General features: G+C 38.0%; 1 non-coding gene across 3 annotated transcripts in view; it reads right to left on the bottom strand.

Annotated features, from left to right (window-relative positions):
* LOC101683078 overlaps positions 1-21,776 on the bottom strand; it is a 360,384-nt gene that overhangs the window by 40,214 nt on the left and 298,394 nt on the right. For all 3 annotated transcript variants that reach the window (XR_006609139.1, XR_006609138.1, XR_006609140.1), the window contains 2 exons: positions 12,701-12,774; positions 4,196-4,275 (listed from right to left, as the gene is read on the bottom strand). This is a non-coding gene — a transcript (uncharacterized LOC101683078). The remainder of the gene's footprint in view (positions 1-4,195; positions 4,276-12,700; positions 12,775-21,776) is intronic.

Here is a 21,776-nt window from a genome sequence, read left to right as displayed (position 1 = left end):
TAAAAAATAACATAAGCATCCCTTGGTTAAGGCTGCTTTTGAAAATTCCTGAATTGGAGATGTAAATTGCTTCCTTAATTTGCAAACTGATAGAATTCATCTGGGGCCAGGACTATGGTGTTAATCAGCACAGGAAGCACAAGAATTCACAAATATACTTGAAGAGACCTCTTACTCTGTGGAGGGCTCTCACTCAGGTAGAAGAAAATAAGATGTTCTTTGTTACTCATGGTCCACTGGGGTTTCCTTTTTCAAAATTTTAAATCTGTTGGAACACTTTGAACTAATCGTTTACTCTGGGTTTTGATAATACATTAGCATATCAGATTAGCATATTAGATAGAAACTACACTTGCTTAACGAATGAGGATAAATCTTTCTAGAGACCCAAAATTCCCACATAAATTTTGTTTCAAACGCCAAAACAAACAGGAAAAGAGAGGAAACTGCTCTTGTTTTATGCCAGCTTCAAAGATAGAAGCTGAATGGTTCAGAATTCATATAAGTTAAAATAATTATTATTTCTTTCTAAATTTTAGCGTAGCTTTATGTATTATTCAGTGCCATCTTGTTTGAATCATCACTGCCGTCTAGTTAAGAGAAACACTATGGCCGCCCTGCCATACACAGCGGGCCCCATAGCCTAATGGAGCGATAGGGGAGCTGCAGTTGGAAAGATCTGGCTTCTCTGTTAGCGCTCCAAAATGAAGACGACGCTACTTTCCAAACATGGCGCTGCCAGGTACGAGAATTCATGTTTAAACAAGAGCTGGCCCAGGGCCTGGCACAGAGTTGGCAACAACAGCAACGAGCAGCTTTACTCCCGAGCGGCAAGTGGGTAAGCGAGGGATGGAGGTCAAAGGCAACAACCCAGAACTGCCAGAGGAAACATGTGGAGCTCACAGAACTCACCCTGCTGATCCACAACCTAAACCTTAGTTGTTCATTCAAGCACAATGATTAACCCATGTCAGTGTTTCCCAGTCTTAGCTGATCTATAATCAGATTGTTTCCACGGGAAGGAGGGATTTAGCTAAGTTGCTCTTTATGTAGAAACAATAGTATGCAAGCATTCGAGAATTTATCATGAGCAGTCCTTTTCTACATAACCTGGTAGATCATGTCACCCCGTTGTATGAAGTCCTTCCGTGGCTGCCCCATTTCATTCATCTGAAAGCCAAAGTCTTACCATGGCCCACGAGGCCCCATATAACAACCCCCTGCTTTTCTAATTTCATCTCTGTAGTTCTTCCCGTCTGTTCCTCCACTCAAGCTGGACCCCCTGGCCTCTCACTGCTCTGGAACTCTCACTTTGACTCAACTCTTGCCTTCCCCAAGAGACCCACCTTGACCACCCCTTAGTGCTATCATCTGTTTTGCCTATCCTGTATTCCTGATGCCATTAACTTTACATGTTCTACTTGTTGTTTTCTTGTTGTTGTTGTTTTGTTTGTTTGTTTGTTTTTCCCACAGTAGTACTTATCACCCATCATGCTACAGATTATAGTTGTTTGGGGCTTTCTTGTTTCTTACCAGTTTTCTCTCACTAGAATGTAACCTTGAAGAGGATAGTGCTCTTTGGCAGTTCATGAGTACATCCAAAGGGCCTTGATCAGTGCTTGGCCCATCGAAAAATGGACATTAATCAACAATTCATGGCAGAATACACTTGAAGAGACAATGTAAAAAAAAGGCAAAACCTCACCAGTAATTGAGGAGAGGCAAATAAAAGTAATATTTCCGTTAAAAAGTCTGACACAAAGTCAGACAATGAAGTAAGGCAACAGCAACTCCTGCTAGCTGGCTCACCTACTTTGGACAGCAATTTGGCATTTTTACACAAAGCTGAAGATGCAGTGCTCCAGCAAAGCCACACAAGTAGAAACCCCATGTAAACCCTGCCACACATGCTCCAGGAGCTGGGCACAAAGATGTTTGCTGGAACACTGCTGGCAGTGCAAAACAACTGGAAATAGCTGGTGTGACTCTTGTCAGAAGAGTGGAGAAAAAAGCGCTACACCTTCACACAACAGGGGCCTTGCAAGCCCTCAGAGGGATGCAGTCAACATCTCCCAGTACAAAGCAACTTCCAAAACCACAGTTGAGGGAGAAATTGGGTTGCGTGTTGGGAAGCACCATATGATATTATTTGTCGATGAAAGGCTCAACGTTTGCAAAATGTTATTATCTGTTGCTAGCTGATACGTGATCAACTCCTTCACTCTGTAAAACACCCTGCACTTCATGAAGCACTGTCTTCCCTCAGTGTGGAATATTTCCTCTCATCCTATTTCTGAGTCTGCTCCAAGTGGGGATGAAGTTCAGTGATTCTGCTTCATTTACAAAGAATAGCAAGTTATGTCTCTGAACTGTGTCTACCTTGGTATCACATACACAGGCTTGCTTGAGTTGACTCTCGTTGAGAGCTGCCCTCAATCTCCAGAGTTGCACACAATGTTCGCATTAAATAATCTAGGTCATTAGAGTTCAGCCATGACTTTTCTAAAGGGCTGTTTTCATAGGCTTTATCTTGTTCCATGTGACATATCTCCAGCAATAGACCATTTTAGTTGTTATTTGCAGATACGGCTCTCAATTTTGGAGGAAATAGAGCCATACTATGGTTCCCAAATGCTACATTATCAGAAAGAGAATAAGATTTTTAGATACGATCTAAATATGTGAAGCTTTAAGTATAAAAACAGTTAACTCATACACATTTCTAGAATGCCAACAACTTCATTTGTTATTTGAAATGGGGCAAAACAATGTATCGGGTTTTAAATGCTCCTTAAATCTCCCCATTTTTCCCCCCTTTCGAAACATTCCAATTCTTTGTTAAATGCCTTACTTAGGATGGAAATAACCAAGAAGCTCCCTAACACCCAGCATAAATTCTTCTCTTTTTAAGTGGGGACCTGTCCCTTTTACAGGCAAGGGGGACAAAATGAGATTAGGGTGGATCCTAGACAAAACAGTTAGGAAGAAGCATTTTGTGCGTTTTCTTCAACTTCATCAAAATGCCTTCCCTCACTCTAACTCCTGGTAACAAAGATCCTCATCTGACTTTCTTTAAATTACTTGTTAGCCAATTTGGTGTCAGGGGTTATTAATTCGACTCTGTGAGTTAATAGTTAATCTCAGTGGTTTCATGATCTCTCTGGAGTTATTAGTAAAAATGAATGTGCACATGTGTTTTTCTAGGGAGAATTTCCACAGCTTTTGATGGATCCTCTAAGATGTTAATACCCAAAAAAGTCAAAAAATTATGTTTTATGAATTGGGCCTTGCTTCCAGCTGTGGTTTTCACAGAGTGCTGAGCATGATGATTCCTTGGCTCACTCTCTGAAAGGTTCTGATTCAAAGGACCTGGGTTAAGAGTCAGGAATCTGCATTTTTAAAAAGTACTTCAATAGCTCTTGATGACACGGATTCAAAAGATAACACTAGTCCACAGAATAAAATTTAGAGTTTTTAGTGTTGCCTTCAAGGTCTTTGTCCCTAACTAATCTTGCTACTCTTGTTTTTTTCATCCATTACTCATACTGCCTTACGAAACACAAATCATTCTTCCACTCATTTACTCTTGCATTTGAAGAATAACTGTTAGATTCATTACAGGGACCCTGTGCTATACTTCAAAGATGCTGTGACTAACACATACTCTAGTCACAAGAAACAACCAACTTTTCTTTACATTTTATCTCCTCCTCCTTCACCAAGTGAGTGCCTATTAATCCTGGGAGATCCAGTTCAAGTACTAACTACTTACGAAAACATTCTAGACCTTTTGAGACGGAGATCTTGTTTTTTGTGTTTTTTTGTTTTGTTTGTTTTCCCCTCAGAGGAGTCTGAGCCTTTTTTTTTCCCCCCAAAATAAATTATACTTTCATGCAATTATTTTTTCTGGCTCCTGTTTTCTGTGCTTCTCTCGGTCATGAACCCTGTAGAAACCTTTTTTTTTTTTTTAACATTTTATTTATTTATTTGACAGAGATCATAAGTAGGGAAAGAGGGAGGTACAGAGAGAGACAGGGAAGCAGGCTCCCCACTGAGCAGAGAGCCTGATGTGGGGCTCGATTCCAGGACCCTAAGATCATGACCTAAGCCGAAGGCAGAGGCGTACCGCATCCCTACAGATGTCTTAAACATACCCATCCCAGGAACCCCATCTTTATAGACGTCTTAAACATACCTGTCCGGCTCTCTGTGATTCCAATGCAAAATTCCCAATAATATTTCTGAATGGATGAGAAAAATATCATGTTTTCTTCCCTACAAAGAGGAACATACACTTTGTTATGATATTCTTGAAACCCCAAGATGCATGAGAAAAAAAAGTATAGCATTCCTATGGTCAGAATCCTAAACACAGTGGTATGCTATGGGGCAAGATACTTTGGTTACTGAGTCTTCATTAAATCAGCAACATATATGAAGAACTAGCCCCCTAAGAGAGTCTCTTATTGTACAGAAGGGAGGGAATACACCTAGGCACTGGCCTCTCTGACTAGAATACTCTTCAGCTCAGAGAGAGCATGGTTATCCATCCCAGAACTAGTTCTCCTACCAGACAATCCTGAAGATATCATCACCAGGGAAGACACCTGGAATTTTATTAGATTTGGAAAGAAACAACAAAGGAAAACCAAGAGCCCATCTAAAGTTGGTTTTATCCTTAATGTCTTTGAGAAAATCTATGAGTTGCAAGGAAATAAGGCAACATTTTCTGAATCTTGGATGCAGTGACAACAGGGAGGGTCAAGCTAGAGAGCGGATGTCTGGTAAAGAACATTCATGTGGGTGACATCTGATTACTCTTCCATTAATTCAGCAGCTATCTTTAAGCACTCTTTCAAGAGCCAGCGATTTTAAAAATATACAATTAAAACATGATTTGGGCTCCAAACTCATGCCTAAATACATTTGTGAGCTTGATATTTTTTGAAGTATTTTATATGTTCCTAAGAAAAAGCCACATTACACGTAATTTGTATATCCTCAGTGCTTCTATGCTGTGTATGTTGTGACATTTGTAAGATCTAGAAATGTTGTGAAAGCATACTTCACATTAGTAGAAATATCATATATGTTCTTCTTAAAGTGTGGCACTTCAAGTGATGTACTTTTTAAATTCAGGCACCTTTTAAATTTTTGATCTTTACTTAGTTTGAAGCCCTTTATTGCCGAATAGAGCATTTCCCTTGTGTGTTGAGACACTGGATGTCCAGGCTTTGTATAAATGTATTTATAGAGAGAGAGATGAAAATACACGGACGCAAATTACAAGACACGTATGTACACATATGCAAAGTACAAGACATGTCCATGGTCATAAATGTATTTGTTTACCTTAACAGGTTTACCTTAACAGGTAGATGCGTTTTCATTTTTTAAATTAAACATGTTCTCATGATGAAACCCATGGTTAAAAATTGGAGTGTTTTACATAAAAAATCTGATTTCTGGGCTTTTCTTAAAAATCGGGAGTCCTGGCAACCAGGGATCACCTTTCTTGCACAGTCACAGCCAGTGGAGTTGGGAGGCAGCTCAGTGGCCGACCCCTGTGACAGGGCAGGGAATCTTCCTACCATCCCAATAGTCCTTAATATTTTTAGACCCCAGAAGACTTTCACATATTTAGCTACTCTTCTTCAAACTGTATTTTTAATGTCAGAAAAGGGGGCCTTATATATAATATCCACTCATATCAGACTGCTGTCCCAGTATACTCCAACAATCCCAAAAGGCTGAAAGATTTATTCTTGATTGACTATAGCAGTTCCTTTAGGTGGAGTTAGAGAGGACAGAAAGCACTGACACAGCAGATGACAGGACTGGGAACCCTCAGAGCGGCTGCTTCCTTCCCAGGGGCAGCTCCCGGGTGCAGAGAGACCATATTCATGGGAAGTCCTGGGACCTTTCTCTTGCATCTTTCTTTGTAATATTTTTCAGAGGCTAGGGGCAGTTGCTGTGAAATTTAGCTCTATTAGGAAAATATGTGTTAATCTACCTCAAGACAGGTACGATTGTCTGTAGCAGCTGTTCCTAAGCTTTAGCAAACATTAACATGTCCTAAAGGACTTATTAAAACACAGAATTGCAGGCCCCAGGGTTTCTGACTTAGTATGTGGGATGGAGCCAAAGAATTTGCATTTCTAACAAGTTCCCCAGGGTTGCTGACACTACTGGTCTGGGGACCTCAGTTTGAGATCCACTTGCCTACAGATACCTATAGGGAATGTTTCCGCTTCCTCTGAACACTGTAAATGCCAGATTTATGCAGAAAAGGTCAGTGAAGGTAGTATCTCCTAGCAAACATCTTGATGACATTCACTAGGCAGAAGCTGAACCCTTCATGAATTATGCAGAATTATCAGCATCCTACCTATACTACCGACAGGCTCTATGTTGTTGTTCCAATCTCCTCCCACCTACAATACTCCACAGAGTAGCTGAGGGGCTGTAACTGAGGGCAAATGAATGAGAAACACGAGACAGTGCTTAGATTATTAGCCTCTGCTTTATTGTAAGAGACCATTCCTTTGGATACATATATATATATAGTTTTTTATTGAAAGGGATCCTTAAAACCACACGGTGGCAGTGTAATCACATGAGTGACACTTGTCACGGTGCCGGAGTTGGGTTTCTGAACCCATTACACATTAAGAGATAATTCCGAAAGCTAAGCATTTGCAGTTTTGGCTTAACAATTATTGGCCTGTGAAGTGTAAATGACAAGCCGTAGTCAGATACCTCTACAAAAAGCCTCCATCGGAGCTTTCAATATTTTTACAATGCCTCAGACAGAATACATTTTTCCCCTCTGCCGTTTCGTAGTGTGAAAACAACTTCACAAGAACAAGCAACAGATCATTTCATGCATGAGCTATGTAACAAATTCAATCCAAAATAACTCCTGCTTCAGTTTAGCAAATTATTGTGTGATCGCAAATTCGCTTCTAGACTTTAATCATTTTTGAAAAGTGAATTTGTTTTTTCTCTAGCATTGCTTTATTTTAGATATATGCATGTCTACAGGCTTCTTAACAACTGAGTAAAATTGAACTTTCCTAAATTTGTTTACTAGAGTATCTACCCAGACCTTTATCTTTCTATAGTGAGATTTCAAAATGACAGTAAATCTTTGGTGTATTTTAATTTGGCTGGTTGGCTATTAATCTGTACTTTATAATCTATATAACCCCAATAAAATATAAGGAGTACTGGATTCTAAGGATAGCAGGATTCTGGCAAAGCAAGGGACATTATTTCTTTATTCTGCTCCCTCTCCTAAAACAAAATATTCTGTACTATTGGCAGAAATGCCAGGTTCTTGGTGGTGGTGGTGGAGTGGGGGTTGGGGGGATGCCTTAGTATTAAATATAAAAAATGTTTCCTTATTTGCGTCTTGATATGGTGTTTCTCTTCCCCTGAGCAATGGGAACCGTCAAGTAAGAGCACTGAGAATGCAATGGATAGAGGAGTCACAGAAGGGAACAAAGAATCTAGAAACCGCCCATGCAACACAGGGTGCAGTTCCAGTTTGTGGACAAAAAATAGGCCTTTGCCCACAGCGATAGGACCTAAAATCCTCAGCAACTAGACCAGGTGGGAAAGGAGGAAACATTACTTCTTCCACAAACCATCCCTGTCCAACCTCCTGAATATGTTCAGACTGCTCCCACCACTCCTGACATCCTGATTCTGGTTTTAGCTGCTGACCTTACATTTTGGATCAAAGAATACCCTCTGGGCATTCTAAATCAGACAAAATACTCTCTGGGAAGTACATTGTCCCTAATGCAGGGATCTGGTGGGAAAGGTGTTTTAACCTTAGAGAAAGACAAGACTCAAGGTCTAAAATGATCTTCCCAAATGCAGACTAGAGCAGTCACTAAAACATTATTTTGAGGATGTAGCTATTGCTCTAATGTGCGTAACATGCGCTGCACTTTATGGCCATGTGTGTTAGGTGGAATGGGAGCTCAGAGAGCCCGCCAGCATGCCGAGCTTCACTGTACAGCACCAGCATCTAGAGTTGCAGAGGTTACAACTCCCCGGGTCCTTGTTGTGATTGATGGGCTGCACACAGTGTTCAGAATATCCAATTTGCCCCACATCGGTTGAGTTTTTAACCTGCTCTCCTCATTCAGCTACTCTATAGTCAGCCAGCTTCTTTCAAGGAGGTGTCCAAGTTTTAGTCTATTCCAGATTCTCAAGATTTGAGTTTTTCAAGGAACTGTTTCAAGATTTAGAAAAAACACACCCTACAAAACCATTAATCTCCTGCGTGCATTCAGCCACACGTGGAGCCACGCCTGTGGGGAGGATGTCGGTATTATTATACCCACTTTGGGTATCAAGAAACTGAGGCTTAAGGAAGATCAAGTAACTTGTCCATGGATCACAGTGTCACTAAGTGCTGGCGCTGGGATTCCTACTCAGGTTGGTTTGGTAACCCTAAAGCTATGTTCTTACTCATTAACAAGGTTGGAAGGACTCAGTCATTATACTTCTACCTTCCAGTTATTCCTTCTCTTCTACATACTCCTTCCATATGAGGACTACAGAGGAACAAATAGTCTATTGTCTTTGTCCGAGTATAGATTACTTGTGGTTTCAAAAAGTAGGTTCTCAGGGTGCCTGGATGGCTCAGTTGTTAAGCATCTGTCTTCAGCTCAGGTCATGATCTTAGGGTCCTGGGATCCAGCCCTGCACTGGGCTACCTGCATGGGAAGCCTGCTTCTACCCGTTCCACTTCCCTTGCTTGTGTTCCCTCTCTTGCTGTATCTCTCTCTGTCAAATAAATAAATAAATAAATTTTTAAAATCTTAAAAAAAAAAAGTAGGTTCTTTCTCTATGTAAATGTTACTTGTTTTTTAATACTGACACATATGTTAACACTTAAAGAATATTCCATGTAATATTTATATGCATAATACGTCCTAGCAATATGATGTTGGATAGTTATAATTTTATCAAAGCACAATTACAAGGATTACTATATGAGCTATAATTCTTTTTGACAATTCAATCAGGCCTCAAAATTTCAAAAAGAACTTTAAGTTGCCTCATTGATTGATTTTTTTCATTATTTATATTCTATTTTAAAAAACAAAGTTTTAAAATAACTTCAGAAAGGGAGAGCTATCAAACAGAATCATTAAAGCAAGAATGAAGGAATGAGAAGCAAGCAATAAAAGGATAAGAGACCTGTGCCCAAAATCTTGGATTCAAGAAAATAACTGTAAACAGACATGCTTTATTCATGAATTTCCTGATAGCTAAAGCAAAATGAACAAATAAAAATATAGTTCTCTAACTGATAAAGAATACTAAGTTTTTAGAAAAGCCACTTATTTTCATACTATTAAAGAGTTTTGATTCGTGTATGTGATGTGAGGTAGGAATAAAGATCCTTTTTCCCGATATGATTATTCAAGAGATCCAGTGCCATGACCATTGCATGTTCACTGTGCTATAGGAGGATTATTGCCATAAATCAATTGACTCTGTATGAAAGGGTCATTTTTTTAAACTTTTTATTATGTTCTGTTTAACTGTTCATCTATACTGAAACAATACTGTATTATCTTACTTACTATAGTTTTTATCTAGTTTTGAAAGTTCTCTAGTTCTGTTCTTATTTTTCAAGATTGTCTTGGCATTTCTTAGATCTTCACTTTTCCAAATGCATTTTATAGTCAGCTTGCCAATTCAAAAAAAAAAAAAAAGAGAGAGAGAGAGAGAGAGAGATTTTGATTCTGATTGGGTTGGTATTGTGAATCTGCCAATCCATGGCCTTGGTATATGTCTTCATTATTTAGCTTTTTAAATTTCTCTCAATAATATTTTGTAGTTTTAAATTAGAAACATTAGACATCTTGCATCTAATTTGTTTTTTTTGATATTTGATATTCTCTAATGCACATGCTATCTTTTTAAAAATTTATATTTATTTGTTTCTATATAAAAAATCTGTATTTATATAGAAATGCAATTAGTCTGTTCATTGATATAATATCCAGTGACCTTGATAAAGTTATCTATTTATTTTAACAGTAGATAAATTCTTTTGTTTCCTAGATACACAATCGAGTCATCTAGGAACAATGACAGTTTTATATCTTTGTCTTCAGTAAGTCTTTTTCTTGACTTATTACACTGGATAGGACTTCAATTGCTATATTGCAAAGAAGTGGTAATAGCAGCATCCTTATCTTGTTTTCTTAATCAAAGGGGGTGGTTTTAGCGTTTTACCACAAAGTATGATGTTCGTTTTACATATTTTTTTTAAAAATCAGGTATTTAAAAATAGGTAGTTCTTTTCCTCATTTGCTAAAAGAATATGTGTGTATGTGTGTATGCCTGTGTATGCATTTTACTATAATGAGTGTCAAATTAATTATGTACTTTTCTGCACACAATCATATAATTTTTTTCTATTTATTCCCTAATACTATAGTGCACTACACTGATTTTCAATTGCAAATTTACTTTTGAATTCTTGTTGGGGACCTCCTTGGGCAAGATATATTATCCTATATATATTTATTTGCTAAACAGATTGTAGATTTAAATGTGAAAGATAACACAATAATGCTCTTAAGAAAAAAATCAGCAAATTTATACATGAGCTTGAGTAAGCAAAGGCTTATTAAACAAGGTTCAGAAAAAAAAAGAATGACAAATTAAACCATATTAAAATTAAGAACCTCCATTCATTGAAAAACATTGTTAAAGGAGGGCAACTGTATGCCACAATGTGGGAGAAGATATTTATAATACATACAGCCTACCACAGACCATATTCAGAATATGGAAAGAATTTCTACAGGCCAATAATAAAAGGCAGGCAACCCACTTAAAAATTAGGCACAATACTAGAATAGAGATGCACAAAAGAGAAAATCTAAATATAAAATTTAGATAATAAATATATGAAAAAGGAATAAATTATCATTACTGGTCAGAGGAGCACAAATAAAAATCACAATGAAGTACCATTATACACAACCCTGGAATGACTAAAATGGAATACACAGTATTAGGTATTTTCAAGGATGGAGCAGCTCGAGTATTACAAAAGTAGAAATTATTATAAGCACTTTGTAAAACTCTTTGGGACTACCTTCCTAAAGGTAAATGTCCCTATAAGATGCAGAAATTCCACCAGTAGGCATAGAGTTAAGAGACATGCATAGTATCCTTACAAAATATATGAAGGAATGCTCAAAGATGCACTATTCATATTAGCCACAAATTGACAGCTATTCCAGTGGTACTGTGGTCGCCAGCCTCTGAGATGGCCTGCTCTGTTCCCTGCCTCCTGATAGGCACACCTTCTTGTAACGGCTTCTCACACTGCAACAGGGCTGGTCTGTGTGACCAACACAATAGGGCAGAAGGGATGGCATGTGGCTTCTGAGATTCCCTATCAAAGCCTGGAGCTCCTCACCCTCTCTCCTCCCCTCCTCCTCCCCCACCCCTTCTCCCTCTCCCCCCCTTCTCCCACCTTCCCTTCCCTTCTCCTTTCACCTCCCCCCACCTCTTTCTCATCAATGTCTAGGGAAGTCTGCTGCCACGTCATGAGAAGAGAGGTGTGGTGAGAAGCTGAAGCCTTCTGTCAGCAGACGCCTAAGGGAACTTGGAAGCAGACTGCCTCAGTCAAACCTTCACAGAGATTGAACCTGGCTGGCACTTTAAAGACAATCTCATCGGAGCCCCTGAGCCAGAGTCCCCAGAGAAGTGGCTCCCAGGTTCCAGAACCCCAGAAACTGTGTGAGATAGTACCTGTTGTTTTAAGGTGCAAATTGTTACAAATTGAGGTAATGGGTTATGCAGCAATAGAAAACTAATACACCCATCAACAAGAGAATGGAAAATTGTAGAATAATCATAAAGTGAAATACTGAACAGCAATGCGAATGAACAAACTGCAACTACATGCACATTATAGATGAATTTAGTAAAGATATTTAATAAAAGAAACCAGATACTGAAGAATACATACATTATCATTCATTTGCATAAAGATCAAAAGCTGACAAAGCAGTCTATGGTGATAGAAGCCAAGATAGTGGTTCCTCTTCTAGGAGGAACAAAGGGGCTCCTAGGAATATCAACAACCCTTTAGTTTTTGGTCTGAGAATTGGATGTGTTCATTTTGAAAATTTATTTTTCTGGACACTTACTGTTCATTTACTTTTTAAAATGTATGTTATAATTAAACAGTTTAGTAGATTAAAAGGGAATGTATCGTGATTCCAGTATTAATGAACTATTTTTTGATGTTAAGTTTCTTAAGAGTACAGAATCACTTTACATGTTGTCATTTTTGATACGGATTCTTGATAAAAACCAAGCACAAAACAGTGAATCACAGTACCACGAAGATGATTCTCTAGGGAATTAAATTAATGCGGTCCCGGTATATAGTTTTCTAATAATCAAATTTAATTTTGAGATAAGCTTAGCAGTGTTTCTCAAACTTTAATATGCATAAGAAATACCTAGGGGATTGACTTAAAATGGAAATGCACGGCCTCCATTCCCAGAGCATCTGATTCAGCAGGACCGACAAAAGGCCATGAATTTGTATTTTTAACAGATATGCCAGTGAAACACTTCACAAAATACTGAAATAAAATCATACAGGTTTTTTTTTTTTTTTTTTGCAAACCTTTGTACTTACTTGCTTTTCTGAATTCCAAATAGAAACTAGTTTAAAACCAGTTTAACTGCAAATACACACGGGTATTTGAAGCCCTAAAAAAAAAAAAAAAAATCCTCAAAATGGGGGAAGACAGAAATTAAAGCCTGAATATAAGAGCTCGTATTTTAAATGCCTTTGGGGAATAAAAATGATATGAATTTTAAAAAATCACAAATACTTTATGATTCTAATATATAACTTCTGTTGCAGAAGAGGGGTGATATTTCTAAAAGATATACACCTGTTATACAATCAAATGTCACTCTCTTGTGAACATCCCCCGCTGCCCAAACACACACACTTAAGTTGCACTCCAAATGGCCAACTCTGAATCTTCAATTACCAACAACGAATTAGAAACCCCACAAATTTCAATAAGATTGCAGTGCTTTCTTAGAAGCTTATCTGTCCCCATGTTGTGTCCCTCATTACAGTTTGAAAGTCTTTCCTTGGCTGTGGAAATGAGTCTGGCATGGAAAGCCCAGTGACTTTGACTTGGGGGGAAGAATAAGCAATAGCTCTCAAAGGACAAATATCCAAATAACCAGTTTTCATGCAAATATACTCATAACAAACAAAGCAAGGCAAAAGGAATCCTGAAGACATAAGATGTGTAGGCAGAATTATTTATAAACTGTATTATTCTGAAACTGCCCAAGAGGCATCAGCAAGTCTTTAAAGGTCCCTTATGATCACTGTTATAAGTACTGCTGGAAATAACATACAGCCATAATAAACCATGGGTAGCTACAGAAGCAGGCATACCATTTACTTTACCAAATGGGGTTTATTTTTCCTCTGTAGTCTCCTCTTAATAATATGAGCCCCAAAGTGAGGTCTGTATCTAGATTTATGAAGTCGGTGAAAATGGGGGAGGTCCCAGGTCCTTGAATATGCCAGCAACTCTGTAATCATGCAACAGCTTGCCGGGCAGGGGATGTGGCTACCTCTGTGTTCTGTACATTAGCTAGGCCTGTTGGTGCTCATTAAATTCTTAATGGGGATGACAACACTACAACCGATGGAGGGTTATAAATGCAGCTACCTCAGGTGCAAAATTATGGGCCAGATTTGAGGTCCCTGTTGCTGAGGCTATGGATTTTTCTATTAGAACTACCACATGAAGGGATATATAAACATGCTTATTAACATCTTCACCCTCTATAGAGTATTTGATCCTGGTGAGGCAGGTAATATGTCCTCCTCCTCTGTTCTGTAACCTTAAGAATCATCAGTAATCAAGGTAGTGCCTCAGAGTGCCAAAGAAGAACAAGGATGCTAGCTAGCATGGTGGCAGAAGCAGAATAGGAAATATGTATGTACATACATACATACATACATATGTGTATGTGTATCCATACTTATACACATACATTTATATACATACGTATACACATGTGTATCCATACACGCACATCTATATACACATATATATGGAAGAAAAAAGAAAGAAAAATTGAAGAAACACTTTCAGGACAGGCTCTTTTAAAAATCAAGACTCCATGTCTATGTTAAACCGATGTAGAAATGTATTCACTAGTGTAAAATGGCAATATGGAACCATCTAGTTATTTTTCTCAAATGCTAACTTCATCAAGGGCTACAGAGAATTCAAGATCTGACTTCTAATTTTTGGCCTATGGAGTGTACCATGAGTAAAAGAGTCGGTACAATCCAGTGTGTGAGGGGCTACTAACATTGCTCCTCATAATCTGAGAAAGCAATTACCATTGATTAATTACAAAAATGTCCCCAATTCTCCTCCAAGCCTGGTTCCCCTGCCTTTTGCAATGTGGCATTCAGTTCCTTCCTTCAAGTAGTTGAATTCATTTCTCCATCCCTTGCATTTTGGTGCAGGTGCATTGTGACTTGCTTTGGCCAGTAGACTACAGCAGAGGTGATGGTGTGCCCCCTCTGAGGTTATTCCTAAGAGGTCATCTTAGGCCAGCCAGCCATGGCTGACCTGCCAACTGCCCACAGACATGAGAGTCCAGCTAGGTCCAGCTCAGAACAGCACAACTGCCCAGTCTACCGATGGACTCATGAGACACAATAGTTAACTATTTTGTGTCATTAAATTTTAAGGCAATGTGCTGCACAGCAGGAGTGACACAATCTTGGCTGACATTATGGTGAATGATTAATGCTCTAAAATAAAACATATTTTCTTACATTCCTTTTTGGTCATAGATTATAGCCATTATTATCATTTTGCTATGTCATGTGAGGTGCAGTTCTCAGTACTTCATACAATTAACTACAATTAATGGCTTTAAAATTATAAATTTTTGGTATAGTGTGTTACCTAAATAGGAGATCTGAGTCTAGCCATAGTCTTTCGATTGACCCTCTGCATTAAAAATATAGTTCAAAGGACCAGCACCATTATAGAAAGGTGGTGGGAATATTATAAGTGATCCAGGCATGGGGTGACAGGATCCAGATGAAAAGTGAGGTACATCATGAATAGGCAAACTCTCTAGCAACCTTTTCATCCTCAATTGGCACTTTGAACTGAAATCAACCTCAAAAGCTCAAGATGAAATGCATTCAGAAAAATGGCTAGTATCTTCAAATCATCATGGACAGATACCAGCTGGGACATTGGTCCCAGAATGTTCTTTTAACATGAGCAAAGACAAACATCTTAATACTCTTTCTTCCTAAAAACCAAAACCTAATTGCTGAGCAGACTGTTCCTAGGCAAAGAAATCTGAAAATAACATAGTATCCACGCTTGCATTATTTGAATTCAAATGAAGGAAGAAACCATATACTTTTAAACATTGGCTCTCAAAAAACACTGGTGATCACAAACACACTGGTGATCATAACATATTCTACAACTTGGAAGACACTGTAAAATAATACCAAGACAAAAAAATTCTATTCTCTTGATGACTGTTTTGGCTCAGGGGTAGCCTCCACGCGAACTCTTTTCATGAAGACAGAGGCAACAGTGGGAGAAGTCACAGTTCTTACTACTTTTAACCACAGTCACATGTGTTTCCAAGGCCCTGTCCGCAAATACCAGCATCACTAGTTGCAAAGAAACACAAAATTTTAAATGAGAGTGAATTTCACACTTGAGGCAACAGGCAACTTTACATTTGGATATGACATTCAGAGCTATGTTAAAATACTACTTTGCATACAGATTATTGAATGCTTTGTCTTGGAAACCAATTCATGCTCTGTATGCCAGGACCAAGGGAGAACTGGCAGTGCAGACTGGCAGACACATTCCTTTAAGCTACAGAATTCCAAGAAGAGATATAGTTTCCCCCCAAAGTATTTTTCTTATGAAGAAAAACTGGTAAACCTCGGGGATTGAGTCACAACACCTGCAATGAGAGTAATAAACCCTTTGAAAGACATAGAAATATTACCCAAATTGGTAATGAAATAACTGTAGAAACTCACACATTCATCCCAAGTAACAAAGCACAGTTCATCAGATTATCTTAAATGTCTGAATACTTAAAAAAAAATTAGTTGTCATAATAAGTTACTAACTATTGAGATGTATCATTTAAAAATTCGTATAGCTGTTTTTCTACAGTAACCTTACAACAATCCATCAACAGAGATAGTATTGTTATTCCAATATGGAACATAAGGAAAATGATGTATAATTCACCAGAGTCCCATTAGAAACACATTACTGATTTAAATAAACAGCTTTGAATTAAACCATTCTAATGCTGTTTCTTTGTTTCCTTCCACATTCATCTTCATATTTTGCTAGCTCTATGATACATAAAATTAGATTCCTTTAAGAACAAAATAGACTCCTCTAGACTCTTCTTATATTTCCCTTCTCTCTTTTCTGTGACCTCACAGTTCTCAACATTCTTCTATTCTTCAATGAGATAACTGATTTTTAAAATTTATCTTCTTATTTTCAAGCTCTTACTGAGTTAAATTTCATACACTCCATGAAAACAACAGATAAATTTCAAACAATGAAGGCTTTGTCACGACTGACACGCCTCTGTTTGGTCCTCCAGTTCGTAAACTATGTCACCCAAGGTTCAAGAGGTAACCTGCCTTCTTTCAGGACATCCATCTGTACCAACTTGCTTCTTTACCAACATGCATATTGCCATCAACTTATCATTCAATTATTGTCAAAGACACTTGAGTTCACGTTTATGTATATGGGTTTCCAGAAATAAGAATTTAAGGTCAGGGAAGATGGGATTGGGTCTTATACTACGTGTTCTTCTCACAGCAGATGCATTGTTAATTCATATAACTAAAACCACTCAAACTCTTTGACCTCAAAGCTGACATGTAATTAATCTTTAATGAGTTATTAACATTCTATGCAAAATTTTATAAGGCCTTGCTAAGGATTAATAAAATTATTAAAACTTGAAAAATTAGTCCTGAACAGATGAGTGGGATATTTTACTGTCTTGTCAGGTGGATAACGCACTTGAATATTAAGTGTGTGGGAATGTGCCACTTTACAAAGAGTGGCCCTTACAAACATTCGCCTGGCGCTCTTAAACTATTCATCATCTGACACATAGTCTTTTCATATATTTTCATCCAGAATTGTCTTACTTTAAATTTTAAAAATATAAAATGGAAGAGAAAAAAATACATAAAATTCAAAAGAGTACAATATTAAGACTGCACATTAAATACCATGAAGAACACATAATTCAAGATTGATGGCAATAAAAATGTAAAAGATGAAACACAATTGGAGTTGGCTTCTTTACCATTTCAACAGCACTGTGATATTCAAATGGACATTATTATTTCCTTTTAGCGAATTTTCCAAGTTTCCAACAAGACAACAGATTGTGAAAAATCATTTTGTAAAGCACAAGACATTAAGCAGTTTTTATCATGATATGACTACTAGATATGTAAATCAGACAGCTTGATCAAATAGTTTAAATTACAGACCTTCGCCATAGAAATGCTAACTTCTAAGTCTACCTTAAATGGGGTAAGGTAGTTGGCACTATCATTTTCAGGTCTCTCAAATTTAAATTAAAATTTAGCAATATCCAGTGAAATCTATGATGGAGATACTTCAGATTCTATAATATAATGAAATATAATTCCCTGGTAATAGCGAACACACATTATTCTTGTGGGAATACACAGGCAATTTTAAGGATATTACAGAACTTCTTCCTTAACGTTTGAAAAGTTTCAGATTCAGCTTCCCAAACACGTTAATTATGTGGAGACTCTCACTAAGGTAGACATCCAGGAAGTCTGAGCTCTTGGCTGTTGTGCTAAAGTGAGGCACATTAAGTGGTCTGCAGGCTTCCTTCTCTTTCTTCTCTATATTCAAACAATTGATTAATGGTGGCACAAGAACACAGTTAGTAAGATCGGCTGTATCTTAAAATAGCAGAAGGATTCCACACCCCATCCCCCCCAGTTTCTTAAGTCTGTCATTTTATTTTAGAAAAAAGCAAATACAGAAGTCTCTGACTGAGCATCACCATTGTCTCTGAAGCCAGCAGGCAGTTATTTATCTCAACTTGGAAATAACTATTATGATCAATCAGACATTTAAAATAGAGCCCTTTTAGAAGGGCTGTTTGAAAATTGATTAATATGCATATTTCATTTGATTTTCCTTTCATATTCTATCTCTTTTTGGGCCCAAGAGATAGAAATTATTCATAATGTAGTCACAGACACTTTCCCCTAGTGCGGTCCTTGAAATAGACCACTGGACATTTACAAAGACTGTTAAGTATTGTTGTGCTGTCAGCTAGTTTTAGAGATGTTAAAATATAAAGAGAATTGTAACTTAGAATACAGGACATAAATATGGTAATGTGTGCTTATGTATGTGGGGGCTGGGAGGAAAAGGATATAGTAAAACAGTAGAAAAATTCAATGAGTTAAAAAAGTTACTTCTCAAAGTATCTATCAGCACAATTATTTAAATACATTCTTTGCAAGTTTTTGTGAAAGCAAATTTCCAGGTATTTGATTTTGTTTCCACATTAATAATTCTCATGGATTCTGAATCCTTTCTATCATGAGTACATTGGATCTGACCTTCTAGGGTGAAAGGAATTGAGAATGAGTAGGTTTCATCAACAGGGATAATGTATCTTGGAAAGGCAAAGAAAATTTTAAGCATTCTGTAGACGGGGGTGGGGGGAAGACACGTGAAAAATTTTGTTCCCTTCATTGGTCAAGCTTTCTCTAAGAGTAGTCTACAGGTGCTATTGTGTGTGTGTGTGTGTGTGTGTGTGTGTGTGTGTGTGTACTTTAAATACCAAATCTTAAAAAAAAAAAAAAATTAAGTCACAAATTCTTTGTTTTTCTTTCCTTCCTCCACCCCTCCCCCCTTTTAAAGCAACATATGAGACAATGACTATCTCTTCTTCTTGGAAGTCCTCCTTTTCTCGAATTGGATCTCTAAGTTTTTCTATTTGCTCATCACCTCTTTCCACCTTTCTAAAGCAGGAGTAACAAACCAGGTTCCAGAAGCCCCAGTAGGAAACATGCAGGAGGAGTAAGCAGATGGAGACTCAGCAGGTGAACACCAGGGAGTGGTAGAGACCACAACTAACTGGAAAGTGCTTGCCCCAGCCAGAGAGGTACGAGCTAACTGAGCTTAGCCATTTGTTCCCATGCAGGAATATGGTCCCAGTGTTCCCACATCTCCTGATTTTTAAAAATATTGAATCGTGTATTTTAAAAGGAATTTGCCTGCCATTCAAAACACATCTGCAAGTCAAATTTAGCTCTAAGGCTGCCAATTTGTAACATCTGCTCTAAGTAAATCTCGATCTCGTTCACTGGTTTCCCCTTCTGCATATCCTTCTAAATGTAGGGTATTTATTGATTTCTGCTCATAGTCTCTATAGCTCTTGCCTTTACTGTCTTCTCCTTAGTTCTCTCTTCCAATCTGTCTCTATGTTGATCGTTCTCACACCTGACTCCTAGTTCTGATCTTTCTTTTGAGTTCTTAGGATCTGATTTTTCAACAAATGATTATTTATGCATGTCCTACTCAGCAAGTCTCATACTGTACATATCAAATCATTGTCAGACTCAGTCATCTTTCATTTTCCATATCTATTTACTGAAACAACTTGTGGCTTATATATTTTAAAATTTTTATTATTTTTAATTTATATTACTTTGTATATATTGTGTATATATAGAAAGGTATAGATACATACATATTTTTAAAAAAGATTTTATTTTTTTATTTGACAGAGAGAGATCACAAGTAGGCAGAGAGGGAGAGGGGAAAGCAGGCTCCCTGCTGAGCAGAGAGCCCGATGCGGGGCTCGATCCCAGGACACTGAGATCATGACCTGAGCCGAAGGCAGAGCCTTTAACCCACTGAGCCACCCCGGTGCCCCTACATACATATATATATATTTGAAAACTAGCATCACATAGTTGTTAAGATCAGTTATTGGAATCAAACCACTTAGGTACTAATCCTAACTCCCTCACTTACTAATCATGTGGCCTTGGGCAAATCACTTTACCTCTGTGCTCCACTTTCCCTATCTCTGGATGGGGATAATAAAAGTACCTACCCCACAAAGTTGCAGTGAGGATTGAAAAATTATGGACTAGATAGTAGGATGCAAAATGGAATTTTTTATTTTCCCAGATTTGCAAAAGAGACTTCAATGTGTGACAGGCAATTTATTCAGGTTTCACTAATGGAGTGTTAGTTTAGTTTCAGAATTCTTAGCTTTTAAGTTACATTGAGAACCAGTAGCAAGTGCTACAGATTAATTTTTAAAGATTGGTAGAGATTTTCTTGAAAGGAAGAGGTTTTATTAGCCTATAACTCACTGAGTATAGCTATGTGCTAAATGCCCTTCCAAAGGTATAATATATATTAGCCTACTTAATACTCTTAAACTGGTAAGTGTTCTATTAGTCCCATTCTATAGATGAGGAAACTAAGGTAACTAAGTACTCACCTAATGCAACAGAGAGCCTAAGTGGAGGAGTGGAGGAGGTCAGGTGGTCTGACCTGCTCTGGACAGCATCCTTGGAATTGTTAAAGAACTACTGTGTTCCTTGTCCCCTTTCCATGAATGACTTCCCTTCACTTTACGCCCAGTATAGTCCTCAGAAAGAATCCTTCGAGAGCTTGAGATGCACCTTCTGAAAGGGGAAGATTCGTGAGCTGGCACCAGACCCACATTTGAAGATGAGAGACCAGAGAGAGACATTGCCACCAAAGGCTAATTGCAGGAACACCTTTCCCACAGCCCAGATGCCCACACCATAGAGGGCATCTTGAAGTATGATCCACCAAGAAGTGGGTGGAGAATGAACGCAGGAGAAGAGTAGAGTGAGGAGCCCACCCTCTGTCTCTTGTCTACTTCTGAGCTTGAGACAGGCCAGGGCTAGCAAGGGAACAAGTTTAAATTGGATTAGGAATTGAAGTTTTGGTAAGAGAACTATACTTTTAATTGGGTGATGCAATAAAAACTGAGAGCAACGAGGTAAGCCTTGGGATCATTCGGGGGCCTCATCCAAGAACAAAGGGAAATGAAACCACCGAGAGGCTGACCAGAGCAGGTTTGCAATGATGTTCTGTACCTCATGACTGAGATCATATTCAGTTACTCCTCAAAAACATTTAGAGTCCTCCTATTTATTTCCCAAAGAAGGACTGAATCTTCTAACGTGTCATTTGGGGCTTTTCACCATCTAGCCCTATTCTATCCCTTTTACCTTTGTCTCACGTTACAACCAAACTAAATCCAGTCATACTCCATTCTGCAAGTCACCCTGCCTGGCATAAACTTCCCATCAGATAAATCTTCAGATTTTTATTCATTATTTAAGATTCGGCCAATATCTTACATTTTTAATGAAGCCTTAAGGATTTCCCCTAATGAGATTAATCACAACTCCTTCTCACACATCTATTATCTCACCCTCTCTTAAAATATAATTAAAATTAGTAGTTTATACACCTTTCTCATCCACTAAATTGTAAATGAATTCCATGAGGGCAGGACGACACTTTATCTTTTTTAAGTATCTTATATAGCACTCAGCAAATGGAGCATGTACACAG

This window comes from Mustela putorius, unplaced genomic scaffold (genome assembly GCF_011764305.1).
Source record: "Mustela putorius furo isolate JIRA1106 unplaced genomic scaffold, ASM1176430v1.1 tig00003834_pilon_pilon_pilon, whole genome shotgun sequence".
NCBI classification, from domain to species: domain Eukaryota; kingdom Metazoa; phylum Chordata; class Mammalia; order Carnivora; family Mustelidae; genus Mustela; species Mustela putorius.
The sequence above is the reverse complement of the archived record's forward strand: the minus strand, read 5'-3'. Positions and strand labels throughout refer to the sequence as shown.